Source organism: Ceratina calcarata, unplaced genomic scaffold (assembly GCF_001652005.2).
Source record: "Ceratina calcarata isolate Rehan_Ccalc_2016 unplaced genomic scaffold, ASM165200v1 scaffold568.2, whole genome shotgun sequence".
Lineage (NCBI taxonomy): Eukaryota > Metazoa > Arthropoda > Insecta > Hymenoptera > Apidae > Ceratina > Ceratina calcarata.
In genome coordinates this window covers 64073-78610 of record NW_017176883.1, presented here as the reverse complement: position 1 = coordinate 78610, position 14538 = coordinate 64073, and the positions used below count along the sequence as shown (strand labels likewise).

General features: G+C 48.3%; 1 protein-coding gene across 3 annotated transcripts in view; it reads left to right on the top strand.

Annotated features, from left to right (window-relative positions):
* LOC108629347 (acetylcholinesterase) overlaps nt 1-14538 on the top strand; it is a 44712-nt gene that overhangs the window by 7292 nt on the left and 22882 nt on the right. The window contains exon 1 of one of the 3 annotated variants that reach the window (XM_018031956.2): nt 73-321. The exons of 1 other annotated variant lie outside the window; for it this stretch is intronic. The gene's annotated coding sequence lies outside the window, so the exon portion shown is untranslated. Of the gene's footprint in view, nt 1-72; nt 523-14538 lie in introns of those variants that run through there. One more of the 3 variants, XM_018031955.2, reaches the window with a different exon arrangement.

Sequence of the window (14538 nt, the reverse complement as noted above, 5' to 3'; positions counted from 1 at the left end):
ATCGCCGGCCGTGGGGGTAGAATGGGGTGAATTCGAGAGGGGATGCCAGGCCAGTTCTCCCTTACTTGCCACGGCTCGACTCGTCAGTGCGGCCTGAACGGTTAACCGGCCTACTTCTTTACGTGGTTGTTTCGATTTCCCCTTTCATTGTCGCGATCTACGTCGTCGTCGTCGTTCCTCCTTCTCAGCTCGTCGCGACCTCCGAATTCTGAGCACGAGCGATCGAATTTTGGCGGCGATCGTTCGCAGACCATCGAACGCGGGGATCGTAACCAGGAGAGAACGGATTGTTGTCGGTGTTCAATTCGCGCGACCAACTCGGTAAGATACGATCAACAGCCATTAGGATACCGGGAAACTCGAGAGAAAGCTAGGAGAACAGAGAGAACCCGAACGCGAAAGGAGCATCACAGCCAGTATACATATACGTATTCCGATCTCTCGCTGCTGTCGGTAATTGTCGTCGAGCTGGACGCAGAGGCAGGAGAGGCAGCGACGGTGTTTGCTCTCTTGGAGAATCTCGTAAGTCTCTCCTCTTAACTGCACGAACACCTAGTCAGTCTTCCTTTCGATAAAATCGATCTACGTCGCGCGTCCAATCGAATCCCGACTCGATCGCCGAATTGGCGGCGTGGCGACCGCATCGGGACGCGAGATACGTTGTCACGACGAGAGATCGACGATTTCGATTAGCGTGGAAGTTGCGTCATTTTTTAGTCCAGCAGAAATTTTTCAATCGAGCATTCCCTCGTGGAGAACGCTCTCTGGACGGAGAGATAAGCTACCGATGAAATGATAACTTGTGCAAAGTCGCTTTGTACTCGCAACAGATCGATTTTCCTCCACGTTTTGTCCTTGCACCGCGTCAGACAACAAGACCGATCGTTCTTTTCGCGTTTCGCGTCGTTTTAATCGAACGTCGATTGTTGCGCATCGAAACGACATAAGCAATTGCCTCCCTCGTGGATTCTGTGTACCGCACAGGTAAATCGAGGTGATCTCCCGTGACGGCGGCGTCTACGAAATTCTCATCTACAGAACGTGCGTTGCTGTCTTCTCCTGCTCGCCCGAAAGTAGTTAACCGGGACGATCGTCGAATAATTATTTTCGAGTACGTTGCAAGAATTGTCGGATGCTGTGCACCTTCGCTACTCCACGTAGAGTACGTGTATAGAACGCCACACAGGTATACCTGTATATTGGATCACGATACAACGTTATTTCCGTGATTCCGTTGTTTCAAGCGCTATTACTCTCCCGTACAAAATATCCTTTCAACGACCGTTCGACGAGACTCGCGAATTGAATCGCGCGTTGTTCAACCGTGGCAGCTTGCGAGTTCGATCGAGGATCGAAGCTCGACCCTTTTTTTTTTTTTCTAAAAACGATTCTCGCTCCCTATTGGGAGGGCTGGAAAAGGGACGGATCGATTTTTAAGGAAAGATTGCCCCGCAATAGTCCTATTAGTCCGCGTGAGTTACGACGACAAAGCTGCCGGATCGGCGATAAGATCAGCGAACGGATATCGAGGTATATGCGGCATGGATTAATGGCAGCTAGGCTTGCCAGCTCTCTGGCGATAAATTTCGATAGGCTTAAACTGGCTGGATACACTCTCTCGGGGATCAAACATAGGATTTTCGTATTCGAGGTCAACCGGTAAATCTCCTTTCCCGCGAAGGTCGAATCCCCCTTCTGTTATCTTCATCCCCTTAGCTCGAAATTTTGTATCGGCGGTTTTGTCGTCCGCTCGGGGAAACAAACGGAAGAGGGCCACTGTTTTATTCGTCACCCCCTTGCCGTTGGAGATCGTGGCTTCCATCGCGCGAAGCTTCGAGCATCGCGAAAGGCCGCCTTTTAATATTCTACGCAGTTTTCACGGGCATCTCGAATGAGGCTGACGGGGCGAGCGACGGAAAGGGGGAGAAACGACGCGACGCTGGGAAGACGGTGAATCGGAGCACGGGTATGGTGAACTGCGAACGATATGAAAAATCGGGCTCCTTGGGAAGATTCACAGATACTTATCGATCGTTCGATCGCAGGTCATTTTTTATCAACGAACGCACATCTGCATACGTTGTTCGCGCATCGCGATTGTTCATTATAAGCGTATCCATTGTCTCAGCAATTTTTCAGTCGTTGAAAAAAGAGAATTTCAAGATGAAACGTCGAACTCGTTCGCGATATGAATCGATGAAAAACAATATAGGTGCACGCATACTCGGACATAGCTCATGATTTGTTTTAAGATGATTCACAATGAGCATTATCGCTCGAAGTATCGTCGAGTGGTTTCGGCCTTAATTCGTGGCGATAAGATTCAGATAGCGTGTAACGCAGCTGGTGTATCAAAAGATTTCTAAGCGAAGACTCTGATCTACGAGACAGGGAAAGCCTCGGCAGAGATGAACGGTTCGACATTGAATTGAATTTAATTCAGAAGCTGCGCGAAAGATTCTCGTTAGTTTCGCTCTTCACCCGAAAAGCGTATGGTTTCGCGTGACCCGTAATATATTTAGCACACTCGGGGAGTGCAGCACTCTCTCATGGTCGTCGAGGGCGTTGAAAAAACAATGACAAGGTTATACACGTGACAAAAGGAAAATTGATGTGCGCGCGTTCGCTCGCGGAGACTCGTTTTTCTCGTGGTTTCTCGCGCGTCGAAGCTTTGTTGGATCAAGGGTCGTGTCAAAAGCTCTGGAAAGAGAAAGCGAAAGGGTAAGAGAGAGCCCGAGGAAGACCGAGGGAAAACGGCGGTCGCCGGGCAGGTTCGTAAGTAAGGGAAAGAAAGAGAAGTGGCAGCGGCGACGGCGGAGAGTGAAACGACGGCGTAAAGTAAACGTTGGACACACACAGGGGTAGCCTTTGCTTTCGTTTGAACTCGCAATCAGGTACCGGACTAAAAATAGGAACCGTGACCCAACTACGCTCGATTCCACAATTATGCATTTCCTCCCGTGTGTGTCCGACTATTTTTCACTACCCCGCGGTCGAATCAATGCACCGTTAATGCGGTGTCTATGTGTTGCGACGTCGTCGTCGTCGTCGTCGACGTCGATCGAGAACCATCCGCCTATACAAGCATAAGCATCGCTGAAAGTGAGATGAATTTCAGACGACGACGGGTCGAGGGAAACAGGGTCGAGTCGATAGTTTTTTCTCCTCGACGAATAGACCCCGTCGTCGCCATTCTTCGCGCAACGGCAAAGACTGTGAAGTTTCGTCCTCTGCGATTCCGTCTAGAGTTCGATTCGATGAGACTTATTATCATTAACGGTTTATAAGGAATTAAGTACGCAGAAACGCACACAGCGGACTGAAAGACAGCGCACGGTTCGGGCCGTAAAGGGTTAATACGCGATCTTTAATCCAGAATCGGATACGTTATCGGGTGTAAAATTGATCGCGTTACGCGAGCTACGTAAGCGCGATTCGTTTAGTTTGCATAAACGCCTAGTGTGAGGGTTCTCGCGATTTTCTAATAAGCCCGCCGCAATTGCAAGCTCACGTTTCCGCGCAAATTAACCCTCCACGATTCGGGTTAATTTTCGTGAAATTTTCGACGAACCTCGTTTCATTTTCTACCCTCCCTCTTGGAAATTTACATTTCGCGAGCAGTTGATCGATTCGCCGTTCGTCGCACTCGATGACTCAATTTCTACGGGGCGACTACGGAGTGTCCGTTCCCTCGTCAGGGTCGAGTATTCGATCCGAGAGATTCAACGTTATCGAGCGGTAAAGATAGTTTGATTGTTCTTCTAAAAAGGAAGTACATCTCGATATCGATAAGTGCCGAGATCAACGGCACGATAAGGACGTTGGCCTTTATTCGTTATCTGCGGGTGGATCTGCGCGCGTCCGCAATTCCGGCGAGCCGTCAGAGCCACGCCGTGGTTCCACTTTAGCTTGCCCATTATTCTGCTTCTTTCCTGCGAAATCGACCTTTTCGACACACTGCTCGTTGCATAAACTCTTCGTAAAAAGGAGAGCCTACTCGAGCAGGGGCGAAAGTACGTATGTAGTAGTTAGAAGAAAGCCGGTCTTAAAAAGGAAGGCGTTTATAAATAATGAAAAGATGGCAAACGACCACGCGACAAGCTGGTAACTACATATGTAGCTACGCGAAAAGGTCGTAACGCGCGGTGCAATATTCTCGGTGTAACGCGTGAAAGTTGGATGTCTCCCGGCGAACGATTTATCGGTTCGAGAAACGTATGGATAAGGGTTAAAAACGGTTGGAAGATGTTAGGGTCGTCGAGGGTGGGGATGGGAAGGTAGCTGGAACTGGAACTGCAGCCGCGGTCGCACCTGCAGCCAACCCTCGAGGCTCTATTATGCCGCCACATTCTCCTCGGATCCTTATCTAACCAGGTTAATTTATCCTTTCCTATCCCCTGCGACTTACCACCGGCCGCGTTCACCTTCTCTTCCACGGTAATCTACGGCCCCCTTTTCCACCGGGGCTTTATATCAGCTGACACGTAACCGTTTATACCATTTCGGGCCTAGAACATCGCGTGACGGGGCTCGCGTTCCTAAATTGCCAGAATGGCAGATCGAACCAGCCGATTGTCGATCACTAACGTTCGTTGCGGCCCGTTTCGTTATCCTGACAACGTTTCGACGCCTTTTCGCGATTTTACTCCGTCCCTTGCAGATCCACTTTCGAATTCACCGTCGCTCCTTGCCGGTAAACCAAACAGTAAACGTACGCAAAGAATATTCGTCAATTTTGTGGGGAAGAGCGAGCGTGAAACTGGTGTAGAAATTCGCTATGCGTTAAGTGAAAACTGCGATTTCAACGTAAAAGCATAGAGGATAGGGATGCGGAGCGTGCTACTAGTAATATGAGTCGGTCACTGGTATGACATGGTCGTAGGACCGTGATCAGTGGAACGAGAAGGTGCCTAGTCAGCCAGCAAGTAGAACGCAGTCCTGGCAGGTGCGACAATGACTCGCTCCTTCCTTCATTCGTTACACCGCGACCCGTTACGCTCGTTATGTCAGCTTTCACGACATATCTTCATCTAATCTTGTCGATCTACTTTTCGCCGTCCCCGTAGCCTGATTTTTTATGCATTTCTTATATCGTCACGTGACTTCCTCGACCGGCGAGGACTCGAAATTGCATTTCACGTCTTTGGGCTTCGTCTGATAAAACGTTTAGCACGGTTCTCAAGGGAAATCGATATCAACGAATATGCACGAGTGGCGATCATCGGGATTAGAGGTTCGTCGAAAGAGTTAACGATAGAAACACTACCGAAGAGACAGGGGACGAGGAAAAAAGAAGCGGGAGCGCATCCGGGCACACGAACGATTTTTCTTCGGGGCCGGAGCTGCATTGCGGCTGCAGCAGTTTCCGACGCATTGCCACCGTGAACTCGCGTCGAAAGGCTGCATCGAACCCGATGAGAGGCCAAGTGTCCGAGCGAGAACGCCACCGGATAGCGCACCGGCTGAGTTTACGCGTAAAAATTCAATAGACGAGTCGATTCTCTCTCCGGTAAGTGGGTCGAGTCACTCTCGGTGTCGCGCTATAGCCCCGTAAACATTCCGCGGGTGAGCTTTAACGAGTCGGAAGGAGTCGCGCGCGCAAACACTTTTCGAGTCGAACAAAAGCAGGAGGGGCGACATCGAAAGAAAGAGAATAAGGGAGAGAGACAGAGAGTACGGGTACACGCGAGAAATCGGCTTTCTTTTCCAAGTGTCACGCGTCGTTCCGGTAACGCTCGTACTCGATATATATTTCGTTTGGCGAAGTGCTCATGGTCGCCGAGTGGCTCGTCGACGTAGGGAAACAGAAAGTATTTTCCAGGCACGTTAGCGTCGCGAGCACCGACAACGACACCGAGTGGTTTCAAAGAGCGGAAAGCTCTCGCGGGAAAAGAAGAAGATGAAGAAGGCAAGGAGGAGCGCTGGTCGTGCCTCGCGCTCCTTTGAGTCTGGCGATTAACACTCGACTTACAATTAGTCGAGTCGCGGTGTTCTAACAGCTTTTCAATCTGTAGAGCGGCTCGAGGATTTCCGTCGGGCCGCTTTGATGTCATGGAGAACCTCGATGCCGCGGCTTATTCCGAGCACGGAGGACCGTCGATACCGTTCCCAGACTCACCGCCGTCTCGGTACCGGATACTAACGAATTTTAATAGAGATCCGCACGGTAGTTTCTTTCGAGTTATCGAACGGTGTTTGACAAATGCTGGCGTGTTAGATCGGTATTCGGTACGATATTCGAGGTCAGTCGTAAAAAGTCAAAGGAAGATTAACGAGTTGGTCGAACGAGTTTACGGGTCTCCGTGTCTGGCTCCGGCTGGCACATCGCCTCCGTTCCCAGTTCTCGGTTGCAGCTCGCGTGAACTTTCCGTTGCTACGCTATTGCTTAAAAGTTTCAGCATGCACGTTAACGAAAAAAGATCTCCCGAGATCGAACCCGTTTTTCTTCGATGAATTAAATCTGTAAATGCATTCGCGGCGTCGATTTACAGAGACCGTTCACGGTCGGTGTTCGAATAATTCAGTGAATCTGCGTAAAATTTTCATCTCGGTCCACGTAATTCCTGTCGTTCACGTTTCGTTTCAATATAAGTAACGAAAAATATTTGACGATACAGACTTAGAACTGGGTTAAAACAATTTCAAGGATGTTCGTATCGAATTCCTTCAAAAATGGAATAGACGAATATAATGCATGAGAGAAGAAAAAAGTCTTCGCGTCGACTGCATTTGCATGTAGTCATCGTCGAGTAACAGCGGGACACTCTTTTCGCTATCGATAGTAACTTTCATCGTATAGTGCATCTACGTACATAGCGTATGTGTACATATAAGTATGCACACTTCCGATGCGCAAATATTTAGACTCCATTTAGAGGAGAGTGGTGCTCGCTCGCGTGCCTCGCGCGCGTTTGCACGTGATGCACCGAAACGATCGCGACACGTTACGTTGTCCAGAAAATTTTCTATCAAGGACGGACGACGAGAAATCAGACCGCAGATGCTCGAACCAAAGTTATTTATCGACTTCTGCGAAAATATCGATTCCCGCGTTCGTACCCGTTAATCTCGCTTGACCCGTCTATTCTAAAATTGAAGCGACTTGTCGCCGTATACATCTTCGTAGACGTATCCGACGATTGGGAAATATTAATTAACCACAGTTGGATACATCATGTTCGCAACGATCATTATTATTCTTTCCAACAAACGCTAAACACTCGCTCGCGATCGATATGCATAAGCAGTTGTGCTTCTTTCGTTTAATAAATAAGCGAGCGGTTCAGTTCGTCGACGTTCGAGTCGCATCGCTTTCGCTTGGGCGTGGGCGTCGTTTCGTTGGCCGATCGTCTGATCCCGCAGCATTATTTTTTCGCTGGTCACCGTCGACGTACGTTCGCGCTTTTACGTGTATCGGATCGCGATCCGTTTGTGTTTCGTATTTCCGGCCGCGAGCCCGCTGCGACGACAGCGTCGAACGAAACTCGATAGGACTTTACATCGCCGGGGATGTAGACACCCACCCTCATTATTATTTTAATATATACCAGACGAACCTCGAGTCGCGACAGTAACGAGCCGTGAAACGGTGTCGCGGTTTAAGAACGGGGAGACCTTTCGTTTTAACGACTTCCTAAAGACAGGCTTCGGACACGAGTACAACCTACACACTGGGTTAATATTTGTCTAGGTCGCAGTAACCGGGTCAAGGATCAACCGATGCCTCGCTATCAGAATCCTGATCCTTTATATCGCCCTGGCTTCGGATTTTTTTTCTTTTTCCTCTATGTATCTTTTGTTCGAGTCTCTTACCCCGTCTACGGGCCTCAGTTAGCTCGACTTCTTCTCGCCACTAAATGATTAAGTTTCGAACTGACCATTTGTTCAAACGATCGAACGGTGTATCATGTCCTTAAACCGGAATTCCACTCGACGATCGTCTCGTCGAGCACTCGCGATTTTTGATAAGTTTCCAAATATTGATACGCATTCACAATTTCGAAGAAGAAATCAAAACCACTTTCAGAAACCATAACCCGATACAGCACTAAATTGAGACAACCAGGTGCGAGATTCTCGAACTAATTGCCGATCGACCGAGCTCCGCAGCGCCCGGGCAAGTCGCCAAGAAAGCGATACCACTGTAGCGGATGGGCTCAGCTTCGAGCAATCGAACGAACCGATGTAAAAGTCGGCCTAGGTACAATTTTTAATACCGCGCACGGAAACTTCGTTTAGCTATAGAGCGAGAATATCAGATAAACAAGCACCGTAGCGGCCTAGTAAGAGATCGTCAGCGCGTTGCCATCGTAACGGGCGGTGTCGGGTGTACAGGCGACAAAAAATCAGTATAAACTCACTATAAAATCAGTTCTAGTAACGCATTATTATAAATAGAGTGTACGTATCGCACACCCCTTTTAAGAAACCTGAGCTACGCTCATTGATCCCCGATAAGACTAGGCCCAAATTTTATTCCTCCGTTGTTTTCTTCAAACGCTTTCTCTAGAACGTACCTCACGATTATCTCGCCCCGTTAGAAATGTTAGCTCGAACGAGAACAGACTAGCACGGTGAAGGTTGATCGGAGAGCGTCACTCGTACTTAGACAAGGTCAGTGGTGCACCCTCTACCGCAACTCCACCGTGGGTCACGGAACTCCGGACCAGGTTGCGTGCTAGAGTTTGCATTAATAGAGCACTTGATTGATGAAGGTATCTCAGACATAGGTTCGGGGTGGAGCAGCTCAGAGCTAAATGTTTGCTCAACGTTTGACGCGGTCTCAGCATGGGCATTAGAAACTCCTTGGTAGCATGGTCTTTTAGCCCTGAGCGCTTTGGCCGAGTAAGTCTTTGTGGTGCATTGCCCACGTGCTGCGAAACCACCGGAAGGGTGGAGTTGCGTAGAATTTCGATATTGGGAAACTCTCACTGATGATCTGGGCGCTCGCCTAAAGACCCGTTAGTCTATACTCATAAAACTCCTAGCCCAATCTCTCAAGAAATCTCCTCGGTGATCACAATAAATTCATTAACGGAGGGGCTAATTATTTTCAATATAGAAAGCGTCGTGTCAAATGGGAAAATCTATAAAACTCATGTCCCAAGTGCTCCCTTAAGAAACGACATAGTAATGATTTCATTAAGCGAACGACTAATCTTTGTTTCGAGTATTGTGTCGAAAACGAGTGTAATCGTAATGATAAAACGGGAGATGAATTTTTCCCCTAATGGCCTGGTATACTTAAATAGCGGTTACTGGCACGGACGCCTCACGGCTTTGCTACGAACAGTCCGATAGAGAAGAGGCAACCCATAAATGTGTACAGCACACGGTGCAGTCGCTACGAATGTAGCTTGTACTGCAGATACGTTGCGGTCCTGGCCTCTACCTATTACCCGCGCCGTTCCATGCCGCGCCGCGCCGTTTCGTTCCGTTCCGCTTCGCTCCGTTCCGCGCACCCCGCGGAACGTGATACATTGTTCCTGCCAAATTCATGCAACGACCGAAAATTTCGCCGGCATTGTCAGGGAAACAACGAGGCCGGAGTAGTCCTGGCCTCCGGTCCTACAATTATTCCGACACGTGACACACGGGATACGCTGCCGTCGTCGCTAGCCTTTCCCTCCCCCGCCGTTTCGTATCGTTCCACTTTTTTCCTTTTAATCGCTCGAAATCAACGCGAAATCCTCCGCCATCGAGAACTTTTATTCCCGGATAACCTTCGCCGGTATTGTTCCTTTTGTTCCATTTTCGACGATTATCCAACTTGTCCCGTACTTACTATCGCAACGTCTCTGGACGCGATACGCGAATATCCGATATACCCAGATATGTATGAACGTATTCCTCGTGTCCGCATTGACGAGAGCTCGACACGGGCGAAATAAATGAATGCGTACGTATTCCCACAGCTGCGATCCGCGCGATCGCGACGTACGTACGTAGTTATTCATGAAACGCGCGTGCCTGGAAATTCTGCCATTGAATTTTAAACGGTTTTCGAAACTCCTATTTTCCCGTCTGGGCTAGCTCTATAAATAAACCGACAACGGGACCGCGCCGCGACGCTTTCGTTCGTCGGCCGTCTATTTCCAGCCCGCGACTCCGATATCCGAAAATTCGATTAACCGGACCGATTTTTCTCGCGCACGTGGTCCACGGAGTCGATGGGTACCTCGATTCAAACTTTTCGCGCAACCCGATTCGGTGAAACTGTTCCTTCTCAAAGTATCCAGGCTACTTAAAAAAGTGGCTCGTAAGCTGAAATCGATGAAAGCAATCTCGAAAGCATTTCCGCGGCGGCACGAGAGAAACTCGGCATCAGCGAACGAAACAGCGACCGGCTTCCGAGCCAGCAAATTGAAAATTAATCCTCCGACAGTTGTTTGTCGCGTGGATTTTATTGCGCCGCTCGATTTTCTCATTACGCCGCGTCCGCGCCTACGCGCCTTTCCAAGATTCGCTGACAAAATCGTAACCCTTTTCTGCCACTCCGATACGAGCCGCATTCGACGAACGAACACGTGACACCGTTTCCATTTTTGCCGCTGTAAATCGAGAGACGAGACCGGGACATAGACCAGACACGGGTAGCCGAGGGATTAAAATGACAGAAAACGTCAGAGCCCGTGCACAATGCAGACACGGCCGTGCTAATAAAACTGGCTGCTGAATGCGAATGAATGGATTTCGGAGTAGGATTCGTTTCATCACCGATGCCTTGCCTCTCATTACGCTACTTCTATCTCGGCACCGATCCTTTGTTCGATTCTCCACCCGATTCGCAATCGTAACCTATCCTAATTCGTTATTGTCCCACGTTATCACTGCACCAAACCGGATTTTGTCACGTTCTTTAAATTTAAATCGAATTCGGAACGTTCATTTCCATCGTATCGCATCGGATACCGTTTCACGGAATTAAATCTCGTACCTACGCACGGTGTCGATTAATCTCCCCGTCCGCTCCGTACAAATCTATCCGGATTTTATTGATGCATTCGCTGCGTCGTCAGTGTTTGGTGCGCAAACGAAGAAAATAATTTATCACTTTGATCCCTTTGATCCTTCTTTATTCCCGGACCGTAGCAGGTCGCGTTACATGTTTCGATCCCTGGCCAAGTCCGACCGCTCCTTGGTCATCGATCTCCACCGGTTCTATTCTTATCGGTGACAAAAACTCGCCATTTTTCGTTTACCCTCTACCCGTCGAGTTAATTCTTTCACCGCGACGGCTGACGAATACCCGTTCGACGGGTAAAGGTAAAACGGGGCCAACAAAGGAAATTACTCGAAGGAGATTACACACGAGTACGGCAGGACGCCCTATGCTTCCTCTACCTTCCAACGAATCGATGCGATCGATGGTGTTGATAACTGATTCAGAGACCCTGTGTTTTCTGTCAATCGTAATCCGTTCGAGTCCAGATGGTTTATGAGTTGCACGCAGAATGTGAAAGAACGCGTAAGTGGAACATGAAACTTTAGCTTGTAGATGTGAAAGGTTCGGACGGGACTCTGTGGCAAGCTGGAAAATCGAATGTGCATCACCGTTATCAGAGTCACAGATTGGACGGGACAAAACGGAGCGCGTATCAACGGTATCAGGGTTATGGCATTCAATTTACATTTACGCGTACGCGAGGCCTTTGTTCGGGATCGATTGACGGAACGGATAAGATAGCGATCGCGATATACCACTCGATTTTTCACCGGTCGATAGATGAGCGTGAAAAACAATGATAAACATACGATGATGTCGGATTCCGGGTTAAGGACATGAGATCAACAATTTATAGAGACTTTATAGAATCAGTTAGAATTTGGAAAGTATGAATAAGATATTTTTGACGAGATGATTTCTATCCTGTTTGTAGCGTAGTATCTGTGTTGTTGGTCATACAACAATAATAGCGAAACTGTTCGGTGATAAAAATATTATAGATCGATGGTCGTCGATGGTGAAACGTGGGACGCGGAATCGAGGCTAGGAATACACGAGGCGGCACGTAAATAAACGGCTTTGTGGCGGGTTCGATGCAACAAAGTTCCCGCCACGCGTAGGCAGTGCCAGCGAGCGCACTGTCCTCGCGTCCTATTAGGGGTTGAAATCACGGATGAACGCGGCTCGTCTGAAATTTCGCAACCCGCCGTCGTTTGAATTCGCCCGCGAATGAAAAAAGAGTCGAGGTCGAGTCCGCGGGGTTCAGTCTCGGGGTATATTCGACGGAAGGAAGTTAATTAAACGGATTCCTCGCTTTATGAGGTTTACTTTCTTACCGGAGTCGGAGTTCGTGGAGAGATTGAATTTTCCTTCATCGCGTCGAAAGATTTCCGGATCACGTGGCGCAATGCGCGTTCCCAAGCGGCGCGGTTCGCGTCACGCGATATCTCCTCTAGTTACGCGACTTGCTCAATTACCGAGAAATTGTGCGTGCAAAATTGCAAAACGAGAGATTCCCCGTTGTGTATACAATTTCAAACCTCTCCCGTTATCTCTTGCGTATACGCGCATTCGAGAATCTCGAGCGACCAAGTATACGTAATTGAGAAAGTTCTGGTCGAGAGCGTCTGCATAGATAATATTGCGTACACGCAAGGGCATACGCTGCGATAAGTGTCCCGGTAGCTGGAATATTAAAAATTCACGAAGGCAGTCGGTCGAAAAGACCATTCCCAATCGGAGGTTTGATTTCCGGACGGGTTCGCGCGGCCGATTTCGTTTTTCGCGATGCGACGCATCGACAAACGCTTTGCGAGAGTGGCAGACTGCCGGTGCCGCGAGGGGGAAATTTATTCGGGGCCGACACACACGTATATACAGATATAGGCGAACGGTCGAACGAAACAGTTTCGTTTTAAACGTTTTTTTTTCCTCTCTCTCTTTTTTGTTCGTACAGGCCGAACAATAACTAGAAGCTCTGCCGGCGAGGCAGGAAGAACAATGATTCCCATTACAGGTTTCAGTTTTATTTAAAAGCCGGCCCCGGCATTGTTTTTACCGCGGACAAGCGGTGGACCGCGAACATGTATTCGCCGCCGTTCTCCGGGCCTCGTCACTTTTGTACTCGACTTGAAGGATTTAAATACTCCTTACCACCGAGCATTGTTCGAAACGATGAAAAGCTTCCTCTTCCGAGTTATCGGGAAAATATGCCCGGATTCAGACTGAGACGAGATGTGCACGCCGCTGTTACACGTAGAAAGCCTTTCTCCTTACCGAGTACACTTAAGAGACACCAGTTCGACTTTCCCTAGTTCTTTGCCGCGCTGAAAGACCCGGCGACGTACGTCCGTGGCTTTGCGAATTCTATTTAAAGAACGGAGATACTGAAAATCGATCGAGCCTGTTATTTGATCGCTAATTCGATCTCCGTGCAGCGAGATCTGAACCGTTCGTCGACGAGATAAAGCGGCAGCAGTTACGATAACGATACGGTTCTGTAATATTTTTGTCGCCCTTATCGCGAGTACACGCTCGGGTAATTTCACCGTGTCACGTTAATAATAAAGCGAATCAAAGCGAAACTGCTACTTTTCATTTCCCGTTTGGAACCGTGGAGTCGGGGAGCGAGGTCGGAACCTCGCGGCATCTTAATTCTCATCAGAAATAATGGTTCCCTATTTATTTTTGCCGCGGCGTCGCCGACAATGAAGCGGGACACGAAGAAAGGATGGTTCGCCGTTCGAAACGGCCTCCACTCGCTCACCTTTGGGAAATCTTTTCCTGCGAACATTTGCGCCGACACGGTTTCATTGTAAAAAAAAAAAAAACCGTGTCGCTTTGTTCGTTCGCTCGAGTCTTCGAAAAAAATTTACATCCTCTTAATTAGTTTCTCTCGTTTCGTTCTGCTTCGAGCATCCTTCTGTTCGCGTCTCAAAAGAGTCGTCCGGTAAAAGAGAGCAGTCGCGCGAAAGGGAAACAGGGATAACCAGGAAGTGCCAGGTCATTGTTTGCCGAGTAAACAATGTTAATTTTGCCGTCAGTTCGACGAGAACTGCGCGGCGCGACGGACTGGTACAAACGAAGTGAATGATCAGAAATGGACGAGGACCATTGTGGAGCAAACAAGCTCTCTAAGCAGATTCCACGAGTAGAGGGTAAATTGGGTGCGCGAACTCGATAATTCAGCGACACGCTCGATTCTCTCATTTGTTTTCTCTTTTTTCGTCTCAACGTGGCCGCCCCCTCTCTTCCTCTCTTATCTAGAAATCAAGTTTGACGAGATCAAATAAATCGACAGAGTCGATCAATATTAATGCTTGACTCTGAAGGTTCCGAAGACAATCAAACCATCTATGTTCCATTGTTTAACGTAAACATTTATCAGGGTATTTTTATTTGTCAACGTTTGATCGACGTGTTTGTTACTGAACAATTATCAATGAGAAGAATGTTGCAACATTAAGGATGTATTGGAAATCCCCTTGGAAAAATCTCGGAAAAATAGAAAAAAAATTTTTTCTCACAATATCGAAAATTTTCAATTAAAAATAGTGTACTTCTCTTCTAATTTCGATATTTAATGAGTTACA